Here is an 18,766-nt window from a genome sequence, read left to right on the forward strand (position 1 = left end):
GACAAAATTTGTTTTGGAAACAACTGTCTCTTGGTGAAATTGAATACCAATCCGGAGGACTGAAGAAGAGCAGCTATCTTGGACGAAACTTGCAGACTCTCTTGAAAGGAATAGTCGCAAATCAGCCAATTGTGAGGTATGGATTAAACTGCAATCCATACTTGCGAAGGAAGGCTGCCACTACTACCATGACCTTGAAATAAAATGCCCTTGGTGATGTGGAAAGGATGACTGACATGGTCATAAATGATAATGTTCTCCAAGGATTGCAAATTACAAGTCTTCTGTGGGAAGGTAAAGCACACTTCCTTGAGATCCAGAGAGTTTAGAAACTCTCCCAGCTGGACTTTAAACTATTACATACAGTGGTGTTCCCATTGTGAAATGTTGAACCTTTAACACTCTGACTTTTTTGAAATCCAAACTCAGGTAGAAGGAAGATTCCTTCTTTGGAACTACAAAGTAAATGGAATAAGTTCCCATTCCCCAATTCCAACTGGGGATAGTCTCGACTGTGCCTAAATGAAGAAGCATTTGCAAGGTGGCTTGAACTGCTTGATATTTGGGCTGGAGTTTGCATGGAGATTTAAAAAAAATGTGCAGTGAAATGAGAGAACTCCAGTTTTTAACCTTGCTTTAGTATTTCCAAGACACGTTGGTCTAAGGTAATTTTGGTCCACTCCTTATGGAACCTGGAGAGGAGTTCTTCTATTATGAAACCCAGGGAGCGAACTGCAACTCCATCATTGGGAGATGCAGAAGGCATTGGTAGACCTGGAGTTTGAAGCAGAGTTCTTTCTGGTAGATTGAAAGACAGCTTGCCTTTTGTTGAAGTGGGAACCCTGAAAGTTAGATTTGCCTGGCCTGTAGCACTTGGCCTCATGAAACCTAAGATAATACTGAGAGGATTTAAAAGATTCTTTAGATTTGTCCTCTGGCAATCTCCGAGACTTGAAGTCCCCTAGGTCTTTACCCAACTTCTCTAGATCTTCTCCAAACAAAAGTTTACCTCCAAAAGATAGCTTGCTAAATATGACTTAGAAGCCAAATCAGCTGCTCAATACCTAAGCCAGAGCTATCTTTCTTTCTGAGAGGGTCAAGAATGGCTTGTTTGGCTTTGCATTAGAACTGGCTGCTCATTAAAGCTAACTAGTGTAGCTGAGAGCCAGAGCTAGATGATGTAGCAGAATATGGCTGTTTGTACCATTGTTCACTATTGATGGCAAGGTGCAGTAGGACTTGAACCAGCAACTTCTAGTTCTCCATGCTCACTCTCAGCTGGTTGCTTTAACCATTAAGCTATTCCTCTACATTGAAGTAGCTTAGTAATAATCGCTAGCTTATTACTTATCACAATGAAAAGGTGCAAAAGTGCAATAGAAGCATTTATTTATTTACTAGCCGTTAAAAAACGGGCGAGATTTGTAATTCTTACCTCCATGTCCAGCAAACCTCTTCTCTCCCCTGCCCTCCCCACCCCCGATCCATGTCCAGCAACCCTGCTCTCTCCCCTGCCCTCCCCCCATGTCCAGCAGCCCTCCTGTGTCCCCTGGCCTCCCCCCGTCCACCAACCATCCTCTCTCCCCTGTCCTCCCCCCATATCCAGAAACCCTCCTCTTTTCCTTGGCCTCCCCGCCCTGTCCACCAACCCTGCTCTCTCTCCTATGCCCTCCCCCCGTGTCCAGCAACCCTCCTTTCTCCCCTGCCCTCCCCCCATGTCCGGCAACCCTCCTGTTTCCCCTCCCTCCATCGATCCATGTCCAGCAACCCTGCTCTCTCCCCTGCCCTCCTCCCCATGTCCAGCAGCCCTCCTGTCTCCCTTGGCCTCACCCCGTCCACCGACCCTCCTCTCTCCCCTGCCCTCCCCCCATATCCAGCAACCCTCCTCTTTCCCTTGGCCTTCCCCCACCCTGTTCTCTCCCCTGCCCTCCCCCCATGTCCAGCAACCCTCCTCTCTGCCCTGCTCTCTCCCCATGTCCAGCAACCCTCCTCTCTCCCCCCTGCCTTCCCCCCATGTCCAGCTACCCTCCCCCCTCCATGCCGGGCCCCCTGCATTGACATGAGAGCGCCTCTCACCTCCGTGTGAAAGCGCTGCAGGCAGCAGCAGATCGCTCTGCTGCTGCCTGCAGCGCTTCCACACGGAGGTGAGAGGCGCTGTCATGTCAGTGCAGGGGGCCCGATACGGAGGAGGGAGGGAGCGGCGGCGGTGACGACTTCGGGGATGGGGGGAGAGTGGAGGTTGGTGCGCCGGCGATGTTCCTTTCCTTCGCCTCCAGGCTCTCCAGCAGCAGCGGCAGGCCGGCAGCGTCCGTTTCCCTCTGTTCCACCCTCTGACGTCATCATGTCTTGATGCGAGGGCGGGACAAAGATGGAAGTGTCTACTGCGCATTTGTGGGTGAGTCGGTCACGTGTCTTTTATATGTTTGATTATTACATTTGTGCCCCGCGCTTTCCCACTACAGCAGTGGCGTAGCCAGACCTGACATTTTGGGTGGGCCCAGAGTTAATATGGGTGGGCACTAGGTGTGAGTAGTGTTTCTTGGGATTGCCCTGAATGTGACATTCAACATATGTATTTTTTTTTTTTTTCAAAATGCTACAGTCAGCATTTTAAGAAATGGGGTTCACTGCTGCCATTAAATATTGATCCGCTTATTAGCAAATGGAGAATACAAAAAAAAGTTAAAGTCCCAATAAGGCTATGTGTTGGCATATTGACTATACCAGGGGTCATAAAAACAGCTCAGTCTATATTCATAAATCTGGTTAGTGGCTAAATAGCCAGCTAAAAACAACTGCACAAACCTGAATCCACATTTTAAAACCCCATAAGATATCTGTATATTATATGTCTATCCCTAGACAAGTATCTGCATATGCAAACACACACTAGCCCCAAAATGGCACTATTTAAAACTGATATGGCTGCCATACAACTTGATAGTAATTAGAGGGAGAGATACCCAATCAGCAAATCATACAAAATACAAGGGGGTTCTCTTATAAATAGTAAGCAAACGTACCAGCTCCGTCGACGAAGAGATGACCCTCTTCTGCCACCCGGCACCCAGTCTTCAAAACGAAAAGCGAAGAAGCGCCTCGCGTCAGCTCTGCACTGCGCTCGTCGTGTCGGCCCTTCAATCACTGTGTCCCGCCCTCGAGGAAATAGGAAGTTACATCAGAGGGCGGGACACAGTGATTGACGGGCCGACGCGATGAGCGCAGAGCAGACGCGACGCGCTTCTTTGCTTTTCTTTTTGAAGGCTGGATGCCATTGCCGGGTGGCAGAAGAGGGTCATCTCTTCGTCGACGGAGCTGGTAGGGAGGTGCGGGTGGGGGCGGGGTGGACGTTGGTTGGGCGGGCCTGGAGGGAAAGTGGCTGGGCCTGGGCCCATCCAGACCCACCCGTGGCTACGCCCCTGCACTACAGCATACAGTTAGTGGTGCCGCTGGTAACAGTGGTGGCTGAAGCTGGTACGCAATAGTATTGGCCAGTGTCAAATGTGCAGTATCAGAGAGCAGTGCTTCTGTAGCAAACCAACACAGTTAACCTTTAGCACTGTAGTGTAGTATTAGCTGTCCCAGCCATGCAATGAACTGCTTGTCAAGGCAAGCAAAATGGGAGATTAAAGTAAAATATGCCCCATTTGAAACAGAGCTGAGTTCCACAGCTTCTAATATGATGCACAGGCCAGCTTTGAACCTATGACCTTCAGGATGAAAGCCAGCCACCTTCCAGAATAAAACTATTTTGCTGTAAACACTGCACCTGGAGAAAATGCCCTCATGGCAGCACTGAGGTTCCATGGTTATCATGGAGACTAGTGCACTAGCCTCAGAAAATAACAATATTTAACATTTCTCACAGAAACATGGAGCCAACAGCACTAAGCCTGACTAAGTAAAGGTGCTGAAAAAAGGAATTCCTGTACTGTGAATATAAATAGAGTTCTTGTAGGAAAAAGAAAGTTCCACAAAAGAAGTGAAGAAAACTTTCAGGGTGTTTAAGTAACTGCTCTCTGTGAAAAAACTGAGGGGACTCATTCTCTAAATGAAAGGTATCTAAGAATATGAGAACTAAATAGGCCCTTTCAGAGGACCTAACACATATGGTGGAGTGCCCTGATGCTGTTCACTGGTTTCCACAGTAGGAACAGCATTTAACTAACTCTGGAACTATAAGTAAAATGTTAACTTCCCTATCATCAAGCCGATCAATCCATAGACTGGTGGGTTGTGTCCATCTACCAGCAGGTGGAGATAGAGAGCAATCTTTTGCCTACCTATATGTGGTCATGTGCTGCCGGAAATTCCCCAGTATGTTCTCTATCTCAGCAGGTGTGTGGTCACACAGCAGCAGCTCTGGCTAGGTCTCCAAGCCTAATTGTTTAGGTTTTGTTGAGTACCTGGGGTTGAGGGCTCTTCGTGAGCAAGTGCAAACACCACGTCCCTCCTTTTCTCCCCCCTCCCGCTGGCTCCGTTAAAAACAAAATAATAATAATTTTTAAACGTTCAAAAAGGACATCCATTCGCAGCTGCTCACTGGAACAAGTCGTCGCTGCTCGGAGCAAGAAGCAGGTAATTTTTACCTTTTACTAGCGGGCAGGGGGTTCCCCGAACAGTCTCCACGTGGCTATGGCCTCGGATGGCAAGGGTGCGAAAAGACGCTCCCCGGAACGCATTCGCACGCCTAGCGGGGAAGCGGGGGGATCGAAGGTAGAGTCGCCCTTTTTGGGTGCCCTTTCGGAACCGGGAGAGTTCACCAGTTTTTCCTCCGGCGCGGCGGCCTTTTCTGCCTTAGGTGCCCATCCCCCGCTGGCCGCCCTCCCGGTCGTGACTGGCCACGCGGCTCGGTCGGCTTCTTCTTGGGCCGCCCTCGAGATGGGAGGCGTTAACAGCTTGGTCGCCCTTGAATTGGGCGACAGAAAGAAGTCGGCGAAATTAAAACGCCCTTCTTCCCGCGTGGCTCCTTCTCAGAGTTTCGTGCCGGACGCCATTTTGGACACGCAACACGCCTCTCCCCCGCTACTGGGAGTGCAGATGTAGGGCGCCTCTAGGGCCGCGGCACAGGCTGCAGATATGCACAGACTGGGGGGTTTCTCCCCTGAGTTCATTTTGCTGCTGCATCAGGCCTTTCTTATGCAGAACACTGCCCCTGCCCACCTCTCTGATCGGGGTGATGAGGCCTCTATGCTTAAGCGCCCTCGGGTGGATCTTCCACCCTCGGGGGACTCGGTCTCCTCTGATGTGGATGACGGCAGCGTGTCTGAGTTCTCCCAGAGATCCTTAGCGGAATCGATGGAAGAGACTGATCCCCGCTCGGATGGAGCGGACGACCCCTCTGCAGCGCGGCTTTTTCGCTCAGAGGATTTGCCCAACCTGCTTGTGCAGGCCATGAGCATTTTGAAGATTGCCTCTCCGGAGGAAGGCTCTCTCTCAGCCTCTACTGGCTCCGCCATTATGCTGGGAATGAAGCGCCCGCCTAGAACCTTCCTCGTTCATGAAGCCATGCAGACCTTAATTTCAGCGCAATGGGATGCCCCTGAGGCGAGCCTGAAAGTAGCCAGGGCTATGTCCCGTCTGTACCCCTTTCCTGAGGGGGAACAGGAAGCCTTTGTCTGGCCCACGGTAGATTCCTTAATCACTGCCGTGACTAAGAAAACGGCGCTACCGGTGGAAGGTGGCACTGCCCTGAAGGACGCCCAAGACAGGAGAATGAAGGCGGCCTTAAAGTCTTCCTTTGAGGCGGCCGCTCTGAGTTTACAAGCCTCAGTTTGCGGCTCCTACGTGGCTAGGGCGTACCTGACTGTTTTGCAGCGGGCTTCCCCCTCGGACCCTTCCTGGAGGGCGGAATGGCCGACCCTGGAGTCGGGTGTGGCCTACCTGGCAGACTTGCTGTATGATGTTTTGAGAGCCTCGGCCAAGGGCATGGCTCAGACAGTCTCTGCGCGGTGGTGGCTCTGGCTGAAGCACTGGTCTGCTGACCATGCCTCTAAAACTCGCCTAGCCAAGTTGCCTTTTAAAGGCAAGCTACTCTTTGGGGACGAGCTGGACAAGATCGTGACAGAGCTCGGCACGGCCAAGGGCAAGAGGTTGCCGGAGGTCAGGACTCGGGCCAGCAGTGCCCGTCCTGGTTCCTCTAAGGGCCGATTCCAGGAAGCCTGTCGGTATCGCCCGGGCAAGTCGGCCTCCTCTGCTTCCACTTCCTTCAAACGGAACTTCTCCCCCAAGCAGCATTCCTTTCGTAGGGACCGCCGTCCCGGAGGTTCGTCCTCCGGCCCGCCCCCAGGGTCACGTACCCAATGACGGGGACCTGGTCCATGGCCCAGTGCAGATAGGAGGAAGGTTGTCCTTGTTTCTGGACGAGTGGACCAGGGTAACTTCAGACGCTTGGGTTCTGGAAGTCATCAGAGACGGCTACAAGCTAGAGTTCTGCCGACCCCTAAGAGACGGGTTTGTAAACTCTCCTTGCAAGTCTCAGGTCAAAGCAGCTGCCGTGCAGCAGACTTTGAGCAACCTGATCCGCCTGGGCGCGGTGGTCCCGGTGCCAGTAGATCAGCTTGACAAGGGGCGCTACTCCATTTACTTTGTGGTGCCAAAGAAAGAAGGATCTGCTCGGCCTATTCTCGACCTCAAGGGAGTCAATCAGGCCTTGAAAGTTCGGCACTTCCGGATGGAGACCCTCCGCTCCGTAATAGCAGCGGTGAAAAAGGGAGAATTCCTGGCCTCCCTGGACATCAAGGAATCTTACCTACATATTCCCATCTGGCCGCCTCATCAGCGCTTTCTGCGCTTTGCAGTGCTGGGCCGACACTTCCCGTTCAGAGCCCTCCCGTTCGGGTTGGCTACGGCTCCGCGGACCTTCTCCAAAGTAATGGTGGTCATCGCGGCCTTCCTCCGCAAGGAGGGAGTGCAAGTCCATCCTTAGCTGGACAACTGGCTGATCCGAGCCCCTTCCTATGCGGAGTGCGGGAGAGCTACAGACAGGGTCATTGCCCTTCTGAGCTCCCTGGGATGGATCATCAACTGGGAGAAAAGCCAGCTGCGCCCGACTCAGTCCCTGGAGTATCTGGGAGTTCGATTCGACACCCAAGTGGGCAGAGTGTTCTTGCCGGACAACCGGAGCGTCAAGCTTCAGACCCAGGTGGGCCAGTTCCTAGCCTCCTCTACTCTTCGAGCTTGGGACTATGTGCAACTGTTGGGCTCCATGACGGCCACGATGGAGGTAGTGCCCTGGGCCAGGGCTCATATGAGACCACTACAGCACTCTCTTCTGCGGCGGTGGACTCCAGTCTCGGAGGATTACGCCGTACGCCTTCCTTTGGATCCAGCGGTGCGAAAGGCGCTGAGCTGGTGGCTGAGGCCGGGCAAGCTGTCCGCAGGAATGCCTCTAACGACCCCGGAGTGGGTTGTCGTCACGACGGACGCCTGCTTGACGGGCTGGGGAACCCACTGCCTTGGACGGACAGCGCAGGGGCTCTGGTCTCCTGCAGAGACGAAATGGTCCATCAACCTCCTGGAGCTCCGAGCCATTCGGTTGGTGCTTCTAGAGTTTCTCCCGGTACTGGTGCTGAGGCCTGTACGGGTCCTGTCGGACAATGCCACGGCTGTGGCCTATGTCAATCACTAGGAAGGTACCAGGAGTGCCCCTCTAGTCAAGGAGGCCATGAAGCTATGCCTGTGGGCGGAAGCGAATCTGGAACAGCTTTCGGCGGCTCACTGCGGGAGTCATGAATGTCAAGGCGGACTTTCTCAGTCGCCATACCTTGGATCCCGGAGAGTGGCAACTGTCTGCTCGGGCGTTCTTGGACATCACGAAACGCTGGGGCCAGCCGAACCTGGATCTGATGACGTCCTCGGCCAATTGCCAAGTGCCACGTTTTTTCAGCAGAGGACAGAACCCTCGATCTCTGGGAGTCGATGCTCTTCTCCAGCAGTGGCCGGCACAGGAGCCTCTCTATGTGTTCCCGCCCTGGCCCATGATGAGCAGGGTGCTAGGCCGGGTGGCAAAGCATCCGGGCCGGGTGATCCTGGTGGGTCCGGATTGGCCCCGACGTCCCTGGTATGCGGACTTAGTCAGACTCTCGGTGGACGGCCCTCTGCGGCTGCCAGCGGAGCGGGGCCTCTTACATGAGGGTCCCATGGTGATGGAGGATCCCTCCCCCTTTGATCTTACGGCCTGGCTCTTGAGCGGAAGCGGCTGAGAAAGAAGGGCTTCTCAGACAAGTTCATCGCCACTATGCGACAAGGTCATCGCCACTATGCTGACAGCGAGGAAGCGCTCTACTTCCACCACTTACGCCAGGGTTTTTGGCGTACCTTTGCGTCGTGGTGCGAGGCAGGCTCTGTATCGCCCTTCACTGCTCCGATATCTTCAGTGTTGGCGTTCCTGCAAGAGGGGCTGGAGAAAGGCCTGTCGCTCAGTTCGCTGAAAGTCCAGGTGGCGGCTCTAGCTTGCTTCAGGGGTCGCCTGAAGGGGGCTTCCCTGGCTTCACAGCCGGATGTGGTACGCTTTCTCAAAGGAGTTAATCACCTGCGCCCCCCTCTGCACTCGATAGTGCCTACGTGGAATCTCAATCTGGTGCTACGGGCCTTGCAGAAGCCGCCCTTTGAGCCCTTGCCAAGGGCATCGCTGAAGGACCTGACGTTGAAAGCAGTCTTCCTGGTGGCTATCACATCAGCCAGAAGAGTTTCCGAGCTCCAGGCGCTTTCGTGTAGAGAACCGTTCCTGCGATTCACTGAGGCAGGAGTATCGATTTGCCCAGTGCCTTCCTTCCTGCCCAAGATTGTTTCTCGATTCCATGTGAATCAGCAGCTTTACCTACCCTGCGCTCAAATACCTGGATGTTAGACGGGTCATCATCAGATACTTGGAAGTGACCAATGATTTCCGGAAGTCGGATCATCTGTTCGTGCTGTTCGCAGGCCCTCTTAAGGGTCTGCAGGCATCTAAGCCTACGGTGGCACGTTGGGTCAAGGAGACGATCTCGTCAGCTTATGTGACGGCAGGGAAGATTCCGCCTATTCAGCTGAAGGCACACTCAACTAGAGCACAAGCAGCCTCGATGGCGGAGTCCAGATCTGTCTCCTTGGAAGAGATTTGCAGAGCAGCTACTTGGTCGTCGGCTCATACCTTCTCACGACATTACCGCTTGGATGTGGCTGCTCGGGCCGAGGCCCAATTTGGGGTTTCAGTTTTGCATTCAGGGATTTCCATGTCCCGCCCTGGGTGAGTACTGCTTCAGTACATCCCACCAGTCTATGGATTGATCGGCTTGATGATAGGGAAGGTAAAATTATGTATCATACCTGATAATTTTCTTTCCCTTAATCATAGCCGATCAATCCATAGCCCCTCCCAGATATCTGTATTGTTTGTGTTCTGGTTATATTTCAGGTTCAAGTTTAGTCTTCATTTCCTGTTCACGAGGACTTCGTGTTCAAGTTCTTCCAATTGAAGTCTCTTTGAGTTGAGACGATTTTGTGTTACAGTGAGCTGCTGCTTCCTCTCCACCCGTTTCGGCGGTGGCTGGATTGATAACCAAATTATGCCGGCGCTCCCTCCCGCTTCGTGCGGCTGTAGGGTAGCTTTGTATCCCTCCCGCTTCGGCGGTGTTAGGGTAAGCTAGCTCCTCCCGCAGTTGCGGTAGCAGGATAAGCCAGTTCCCCCCGCGTCGGTGGGTGTGGTTTCCCGCCCACCGCCCCGGCGGTGGTGCGCTGGAATATTTCCCCTCCTCCGCTTCGGCGGTGGTGAGCTGGACAGAGTGTCCCTTTGTGGGTGTTATTCTCTAAGTGCTGAGTCCTGCGGATGGAGCTTTGATATCGACATACTGGGGAATTTCCAGCAGCACATGACCACATATAGGGAGGCAAAAGATTGCTCTCTATCTCCACCTGCTGGTAGATGGACACAACCCACTAGTCTATGGATTGATCGGCTATGATTAAGGGAAAGAAAATTATCAGGTATGATACATAATTTTACCTTGCCACAGGCAGCATGGCTTTTTGGTGACTGCTGCCACTAATGAATCCATCTTAGGCAAACATAGCTTTTCCAGCTCAGGCGTGGAGGAGTGGCCTAGTGGTTAGGGTGGTGGACTTTGGTCCTGGGGAACTGAGGAACGGAGTTCGATTCCCAATTTAGGCACAGGCAGCTCCTTGTGACTCTGGGCAAGTCACTTAACCCTCCATTGCCCCATGCATAGGCAGTGTAAATGATCCTCCCCTCCGCCTGAGGGTCCTCGGGATCTCCCCTTCACCCTTGCTGCCCAACCTCCTGGTTCACTGCAGTCCACAGGGCAGGGCTCAAAGAAATCAACTTCAAAGCAAAACTAACAAGTTTTTTATTTTGCTTGGGATCCAACAGTCCAGCAGTGCAAAAAGACACAATACTTGAATCAACAAAAAAACCTCACAATTCCCCCTGTTGCTCCTCTCAGGGGTACAAACACAGCAAGAAAAAAAAACAACTTTTAACTCCCAGGCTTCCAGCACCCAGCTGGGTTCCTTTCAGACAGTTTTATAGCCCTGGGTCTTCTTTCTCCCCCCCCCCCCCCCTCTCCCTTGGGAGGGGGCAACACACTGCAAGCAGTTCCAACAAAAAAAAACAAACACAGTTCTTGAGGCTTCAGCACACAGCTCAAACCCCTTCAGCTTCTTTTAGGCTTTTTAGCCACAGTTCACACTCCACCTTCTTCCTGCTGGGCTCAGCCCACTCCGAGAAAATCTCTCATCCCTCTTCAACCAGAACTCTTTAAACTCACAGTTCAATCACAGCCTGAGCTCTGGAAAATGAAAAGGCCCCACCCATCTGGGTCACTCTCTCTAAGCACTGACCCATCCTCCCACATGACCTTTCCTCTTTCCTCTTTTAGCCCAGTTACCATACCATGAAGTTACCTGGTCCCTTATTTTGTTACCTAAGGAGTGAGCCCAGGCTGAGAGGTCCATAGGCTCTTCCTCGCTCTCCTCTCTTTCTCTCTGCCCAGCTTCTTGATACTCCATGGGCTCCCCGTCCCACCCACTTTGCAGCTGTTCCTCTTTCCCTTGATTACCCTGCAGGGGCACCACCCTTTCCTTGTTAGAGTTCTCCCCCTGTTCCTGCTGGGGAAGGTAATCTCTGTTCCAGGCTTTGCCCCGAGGTTGCTGGGAAATGTAGTCTCTTCCTCTCCTCCATTTTACAGGGGTCATGACCCTTTCTCTGCTCTCTCTCGGGGAATGCTGGGTAATGTAGTCCTTTTCTCTCCACCCTTTTCTAGGGGGCATTACTACTTTTCTCGCTCTCTGGGGATGGAATGGAGGCAAGGCTCTGTTCTGCCTACGTCTGCTCGTGAGCCTCCCCCCTTCTTCCTCTTCCATCTTATCTACCCCCAGGTCCTCTCCTTCACAGCAGTCAGTGGCCCAACTGTTTGGGGAGGCTAAAGGGGGCCGGATTAGGGGTGGGGCCAGGGGTGGAGCTTAAATCCATAATTGTCTGATAACACACAGAAAAAATAAATAAATAAAAGTCACAATACCTTTTTATTAAATTTGAATATTAGATATGTATGATATGTCAAAGAATAAAGTGTTTGCTCAAAGCATATTCTAACCACAATTGTTCAACTGCAAAACACTATGCACAACTTTGTGCAAAAACACACTCAGAACCTTACTGTACCATAAATATTATACTGGGCAGAACCTAATACACCAATACACCACCCATACGGAAAATGCAGACCGTCAACAATATGAAACAAGGGATCATATCATCACAATTCTCATGTAGAGCCTCAAAACACCCTAATTCATGTTTAATGTGGGATAAAATGCCATAAATAAGTAAATAAATATAAACTTTTAATGTTGAGCACTTGATTCTCAAAGTGGACATATTCCAAACACTATAATGAAAATTAAATTATCTTTTCTACCTTTGTTGTCTGGTGACCTTTTCTGATCGTGCTGTCCCAGTATCCGATTCAGCTGCTATCTGTCCTCTGTACAGGTCAGGAAGTCATCCTCGTTAAATATCTCCCTGGCAACCCAGGACACCTCCATCCAACCCCCCCCCCCCCCTGCTCTCCCAGCAGTAAGGTAAACAAATTAAACCATAAACCAATTTCTACAACTGGTTACACAAGGCTAGAGGGCTTTCACTGCAGCTCCTGCTGTGAGGATGGAGGTAAATCAACAATTTAAACCCCTCAGAGCAGTGGGACTCCACAGCTGATCCATCCTGCTGCAGTAGGGGAGGCTTAGCCTCTCCAAGCCTCTTATACCGGGCGCCTATGGCCCCATGTAAGCCGCATTGAGCCTGCCATGAGTGGGAAAGTGCGGGGTACAAATGTAACAAAAAAAATGAGGTAAAAACTTGACATAGCCGCCGCCAATTGAAGGGCAATATCTGGGGTGACTCACTGAGTAGAAATGACTTCCTGCATAGCCTCATGCACTGGAGAAGACTGAAGCGGTCTTCTAGTGCTCACCATTTTAAGATTAGCAGATTAAGAACCTTTTCTGCCTTAGGTATAAAGGAAGGCAACTGCTCCTTATGAAACACCCACACTGCGGTGGGATCATCAGAGACCTCTGTAAATAGCTGCCCCTCCTCCAATTTCCCCTGCATCTGTGCAGAAAGGGGCTGCCCTAAAATGACTCCCTCAGAATAATAGGGAGGCAGGGGAGCAATAGACCCTACTTCTGAGCTGGAGTGCAAACGTCTCCTCTTTGGGGCAGGGTCCATCAGTGGAGACTGAGGCAGGGAACAAGCCAGAAATCTCCAAAGGCGGAACTAAAAAGGAACTGTCAGTTCCCCTAACAGACTTCTGCAACATATAGGCATCATGGAGCAGCAGAATGAAATTTGGGGGGGGGGGAGGTCAGAAGACCCCCAGCACCAGAGAAACTCCCAGAGCGGCTGGTGTGAATAAGTACCTCTGAAGCAGTACCAGGTAAAGGAGCCGTTGACAGCGCTGCTCCCGAATCACGCTGCTGTTAAAAAGGCTGCTGGATCACTTTCGGCCCCATGAGGGGAATGAACCCACATTTCTCCTTGCTCAGGAAGCTAATGAGGCCTCCCTGAACACAGCCCCCTCTGCCAGAGGAGAACCTGCACAGCCACCTGAACACTGCCCCAATGCTTCTCCCTGCTTCCCACAGTGGGACCAGCTTTTAACAACTTCAGCAGCCACTGTAAAGAAAACAAAGGTAAAACCGCACTGACCCAAAGGTAAAAGAAAATGTAAAGATACACTCACCCTGGGAGAGCCAGCCATCAGGAGTCCTGCCTGTCGAACTCAGTGCTGCTGGAGGCACACTTACATCCTCTCCATCACTAAGCCCTTTATTTAGATTGTAAGCTCTTTTGAGCAGGGACTGTCTCTTTGTATCAGGTGTTCAGCGCTTCGTGCATCTGGTAGCGCTATACAAATGCTAATAATAATAATAATAATATACTGGCCCAAACCAGTATCTCTCCTGCAGCCAAGGCTGTGGGCTTTAAAGAATTATGCCCCAAATTGTTTTTCAGTGAGGAAGGATAATGGAGGAAGGGCTAGAGAGGGGAGAAAGGTGGGGGAGGGACCTGGGGTGAACAGGTGTACCTCCTAAAGGTGGCACCATTCAACCATACACCCCAAAGTTTTATGTTTAAATGATTTTTATTAATTTTTGAAGACATATAAATTCAACATTATGCAACATACTACCAGCATTATAAGTCTCTGCATTTAACAACTAATTTCAACCCTTTAATCTTCCTTACCTCCCACCTCCCTCCCACCTCCCCCCTTCCTAACTAATCCATTACCCACCCTCTCCCTTCCCCCCTTTCCTTTTGGAGGTAACTCAGTCTTTTAACCTGTTAATCCAGTCCTTACTTTACTTTTCACATATTCAGTAAATGGCCTCGTGCTCTAGGAGTCAATGTGTCCAAAAAGGGGCCCCATCTGCGAAAGAATCGTTTCTCTCTGACGGGGGGTTGTCGTTTTGCTTCCAACCTTTCATATCTCAGTAGCTGTATCATCTCCCCTCTCCAAGCCTGAAGCAAGGGAGGCTTTGTGGACAACCAGGATTTTAAAATGTTTGATTTTGCCACAATTATAGCTCTGATCGAGAATTCACGCATGCCCTGCGGGATTGGTTTAGGAATGTGCAATTTTCCAAACAGCATCTCCGGGTTGGGCTGCCAACCAGCCTGCCAAGCAAATGAAATCCATTTCAAAAGTTTGTCCCAGAAAGTGCGTATTTGCGGGCAGACCCAGAACATATGTCCAAGAGTGGCTCCTACAGCCCCGCATTTTGGGCATGCCCCATCTGGGGATAAGCCCATATGAAAGGCCCGCCTTGGCGGTATATATGCTCTGAGCGCTACCTTGTACTGCATCTCCCAATGTTTTGAGGATTGGGTTATTTGCCTCAGTCCCAAAATATGTTCCTTTAATGTTGCAGCTTTTATAGTTACACCCAGCTCCACACTCCATGCCTCTGCCAGCTTTCCAGCGTCAAGCTCTGTATTTGCATCTTTAAGGTGTCTATGATGAAATTTCAGAGGAACCTTCTGCTGGGATCTGATGGAAAATGCCTCCGCCAACTCCTCCTGGACATCCTCTGTCAAATCGTCCCATGGTAACCCGGTGATATAGTGTTTCAATTGATAATAGTAGAAAATGTCCGATGGTAATAATTGATATCTGTTTTTTAATTCCCCAAAGGGCTGAATCTTTCCTTCCGCTGTCAACGCCTGTGCCAAAAAAATTAATCCCTGCGTTTTCCATCTCCGGTAAGCGCTATGTAGCTGCCCTGGTGGAAAGTCCAAATTCCCACATATGGGCAGGTACGGTGTCGTCTTTGCGGAGAAGTGGTGTAGTCTGCAAACCCATCTCCAAACCGCTCGTGCTGATGTGAAGATTCCTGTGTCCACAAACTCCGTATTTAGTATCGCTTTTGGAGCATGCAGCATATATCCAGGGTGTACTTGCTGTAGCGCTGCGGTTTCTATTGCTGTAGCTGAAAAGTAGCTCGTTCCTCTGAGCCAGTCATTTATGTGGCGCATACCGCTCGCTATTGTTAAATGTCTGATGTTCAAAAGTCCCAAGCCCCCATATTCCACTGGGGTATGAAGTATCCATAACGGTATTCGTGCCTTTTTCCCCCGCCAGAGGAAACGTTGGATGGCTTTAGTCCATTTCTTTTCCACTGAAGTTGTTAAGAATAGCGGAAGTACCTGAAAAACATATAACCACCTAGGCACTATCATCATATTAATTATAGCAATACGACCCAACAGAGAAAGTGGGTAATCATGCCACAGTTGCAATCTTGTACTTGTGTCCCTCATCAATTTAGAAACATTTAGGTGGTACAATTGTGTTAAATCTTTTGGTATACGGACCCTCAGATACCGAATCTCACTATCCACCCAATTCACCTTAAGTTGCCTGGAAATATGAGTCCCTTCCCCATGCACCATCATGGCTGTTGACTTTGCAAGGTTAAGAGTGAACCCCGAGAGTTGGCTATACCTCTCAATTATATTTAATAATATCGGAAGTGCTTCCTTGGGGTTAGTAGTCAAAATTAGCAAGTCATCAGCAAATGCCAACACTTTAATCTCGTTGACTCCTATCTTAGCCCCTTGTATTGCCCTTTCCAATTTTATTGCTCTGATCAAGGGTTCCAACGCTATGATAAATAATAGGGGCGACGAGGGGCATCCCTGACGTGTCCCCCTGCATATCTGAAAATTCTCACTTTTCACTCCATTAAGAAGGATCGCGGCTGAGGGCTCTGTGTATAATGCAATGATAGCCTCATAAAACCAGCCATGAAAGCCCATATAGCGCATCGTATCAAACATGAATTCCCAGTCCACTTTATCGAATGCCTTTTCGGCATCAAGGCTCAGAAGAAGTGCTGGTACTTCCTCATGTCTGCTACGGGCCATTCCCAAGAGCAACTTACGGACATTCCCTCCTGCTTGTCTGTTACGCACAAACCCCGTCTGGTCTTCCCCGATTAGCCCCGGCAGAATTTTTGCTAGTCTATCAGCCAATATCTTTGCCAAAATTTTGTTATCCACATTAAGTAGTGATATTGGCCGATAGCCCTCAGCTTGGTCTTCGGGCTTGCCCGGTTTCGGTAACAGAGTTATAAGCGCTGAATTTGCATAAAGCGGAAACCTCCGAGCCTCCACCACCGTATCATAGTATGCCCCAAGGACGCCCAGGGAAGCCTCGGGCAATAATTTGTAGAACTCCCCCGAGAAGCCATCAGGGCCCGGTGCAGAGGAGAGCGCCAATCCTCTAACCACTCTTTGGAGTTCCTGGCCCTGGATAGGTTCATTTAGCTGTCTTATTTCTTGATCCTGCAAGCGCGGAACACCTAGCCTCCCCAAATAGTTATCCAAAGACTGTTCTCTAATCATTTGTTGTTTCTGATATAGCTTAGAGTAAAATTGCACGAATATCTGTCTGATGTCCTCATTTTTGGTCCGTAGCACCCCCTGACTGTCTCTCACAGCTGTGACCACTCGGTGGGGCTTCCAATTCGTTACTAACTTTGCTAATAAGGGGCCTGCTCTGTTCCCATACCTATGCAATCTGTATTTTTGATAAAACATCGCTCTAGTGGTTTTCTCATGCAAGTATGAGTTAAGGCCTACTTGTATTGTCTTATAATGTTCCCATGTCCTTTTATTTGGGTTAGCCGCATACTGTCTTTTTGCCCTCTGTGCCTGTTTTTCCAGTTGCACTATAGCCCTAGCTATCTTTTTATTCCGTGCCGTCACATATGCTATAACATCCCCTCTAAGGACCGCTTTCGCCGCCATCCAATATAAATTGGGGTTATCTAAATGTTGGCTATTGAATTTGGCATAATCTTCCCATTTTGTTACAATGAATTGCGCAAAGTCTTTATTCCCATAGAGATACCCTGGGAATCTCCATCCCAGGTTAGTTTGAAAATAACTAGGCGCCTCCATATCCACCCACACCATGCTGTGATCTGATATCTCCTCAGGGCCTATTTCTGCCTGCAAGACAACCGGGAACAGCTCTCTGCTTACCATAATGTAATCTATTCTGGAGAGAGTCCCATGTGCTCGTGACAAGTGGGTGAACTCTTTCTCACCTGGGTGCATTGTTCTCCAAGTATCCAGCACCCCCAAGGTGTTCATAAACACTTTTAGCGCCTTTGCCTTACTTCCTCCCCATGTGTCCCCTTTAGGAGTTGAGCAGTCTTGTGTTGGGTCCACCACTAAATTGAAGTCACCCAGTACTATCAGCGGGCACTGCAGCTTGGCGCATTGACGTATTAATGTTTGGTAGAATGTAGGTTCATATATATTGGGGCCGTAGACACCCAGCAACGCCATTTCCTTCCCCTGTAGCCACAATTTTATTAAAACATATCTTCCCTGTTCGTCCTTTGATATTAGTTCTGCCTTAGCAGCCACGCTCCTTTTGAGGAGGACCGCTACCCCTCGCCTCCTCCCATCTGCCGAGGCTGAGAATACTTCCCCCACCCAAGACCTCTTTAATTTCGTGTGTTCTGCCTCTGAAAGTCGAGTTTCTTGTAAACAAGCGATATCTGCTTCATGTCGCCGCAATGCCGCTAAAATTTTTGCCCGCTTTACTGGCGACGTAATCCCTCCCACATTCCATGAAATGAAACGTGTTTTCCTAATATGTGTCATACCTTATGTGTATCGTTCCCCAGTAACCAATCCCATCGTTAATCTTCTCCCCAGGGGACCCAGCCTCCCCCCAGTGAGTTGTATAAATAATCATTCTGATGTTAACAGCTCTTCTCCACATCCTATGCAACAGTGGCCTTGTCCTCACTCTCTGGAGCACATGACATTCCTCATTGACCTCCTTGTTCCCTTTCCCATATTTGGCCCTACCCCCCTTATCTAACTCCCAACCCCCCTCCCTTCCTCCCCCCCCATCCCTATTCCCCAATACCCAATCTTGCTCCCCAGTCATTCTGTGAACAACACAGAATGTTCTCTCCCGTTAGAGGCAAGAGGCCCTCGCTCCCAGCGCTCCCTGTAACATCTCAAGTAACAACCACCACTCTGTAATATGACCACAAAGTTTCACATAACACATAACAGTGCACAACAGTTAACATGCATCTACTCAGCCTTCCACTGCATGCCCTTTGTCTGCGAGGAAGGATTTAGCTGCAGCCACAGTTTGAAAATGATGCCACTTGTCCTGAAACAAAATCTTAAGGCGGGCTGGATACATCAAGGCAAATTTTAAATGATTTGTAATTAGCCAGGAGCATAATGGGTGAAATCCTCTCCGCTGTTCCTGAACAGACTGAGAGTAGTCTTGGAAAATCAATATCTTGTGCCCTTCATACTCAAGTTCTGTTCTCTTGAGGCGAAATCCTTGCATTATTTCCACTTTGTGTTTAAAATTAAGTATCTTCGCCACAATCACCCTGGGGCGGTTTTTAGAGTCATCTTTGCGGCCCACGCGGTGCGCCCGTTCCACCACTAGAGGGTTTCCAGAATCCGTTACTGCTAGCTCTTTTGCCAGCCATGCCTCCAGCCACGTTTCCAAGTTCTTCTCTGGAACCTTCTCCGGAATGCCCACGATTCTTATATTGTTTCTCCTGGATCTGTTTTCCAGGTCTTCCAGTTTCTGGGCTTGCTCTGCTAATTGTTTTTTTAACAAAGCTAAATCTGGGGTCTGTAATTGGGTTTCGTCCTCCATAGACGAAACTCTTGCTTCTAAATCTCCAGTTCTTTTCCCCAAGCCGTCCA

The 18,766-nt window shown here is 50.1% G+C and overlaps 1 protein-coding gene across 1 annotated transcript in view; it reads left to right on the plus strand.

Annotated features, from left to right (window-relative positions):
* Positions 1 to 18,766, plus strand: part of LOC115469711 (disintegrin and metalloproteinase domain-containing protein 9-like) — a 538,235-nt gene that overhangs the window by 457,149 nt on the left and 62,320 nt on the right. The window lies entirely within an intron of this gene.

The sequence above is a fragment of the Microcaecilia unicolor genome, chromosome 4 (genome assembly GCF_901765095.1).
Source record: "Microcaecilia unicolor chromosome 4, aMicUni1.1, whole genome shotgun sequence".
Taxonomy (NCBI): domain Eukaryota; kingdom Metazoa; phylum Chordata; class Amphibia; order Gymnophiona; family Siphonopidae; genus Microcaecilia; species Microcaecilia unicolor.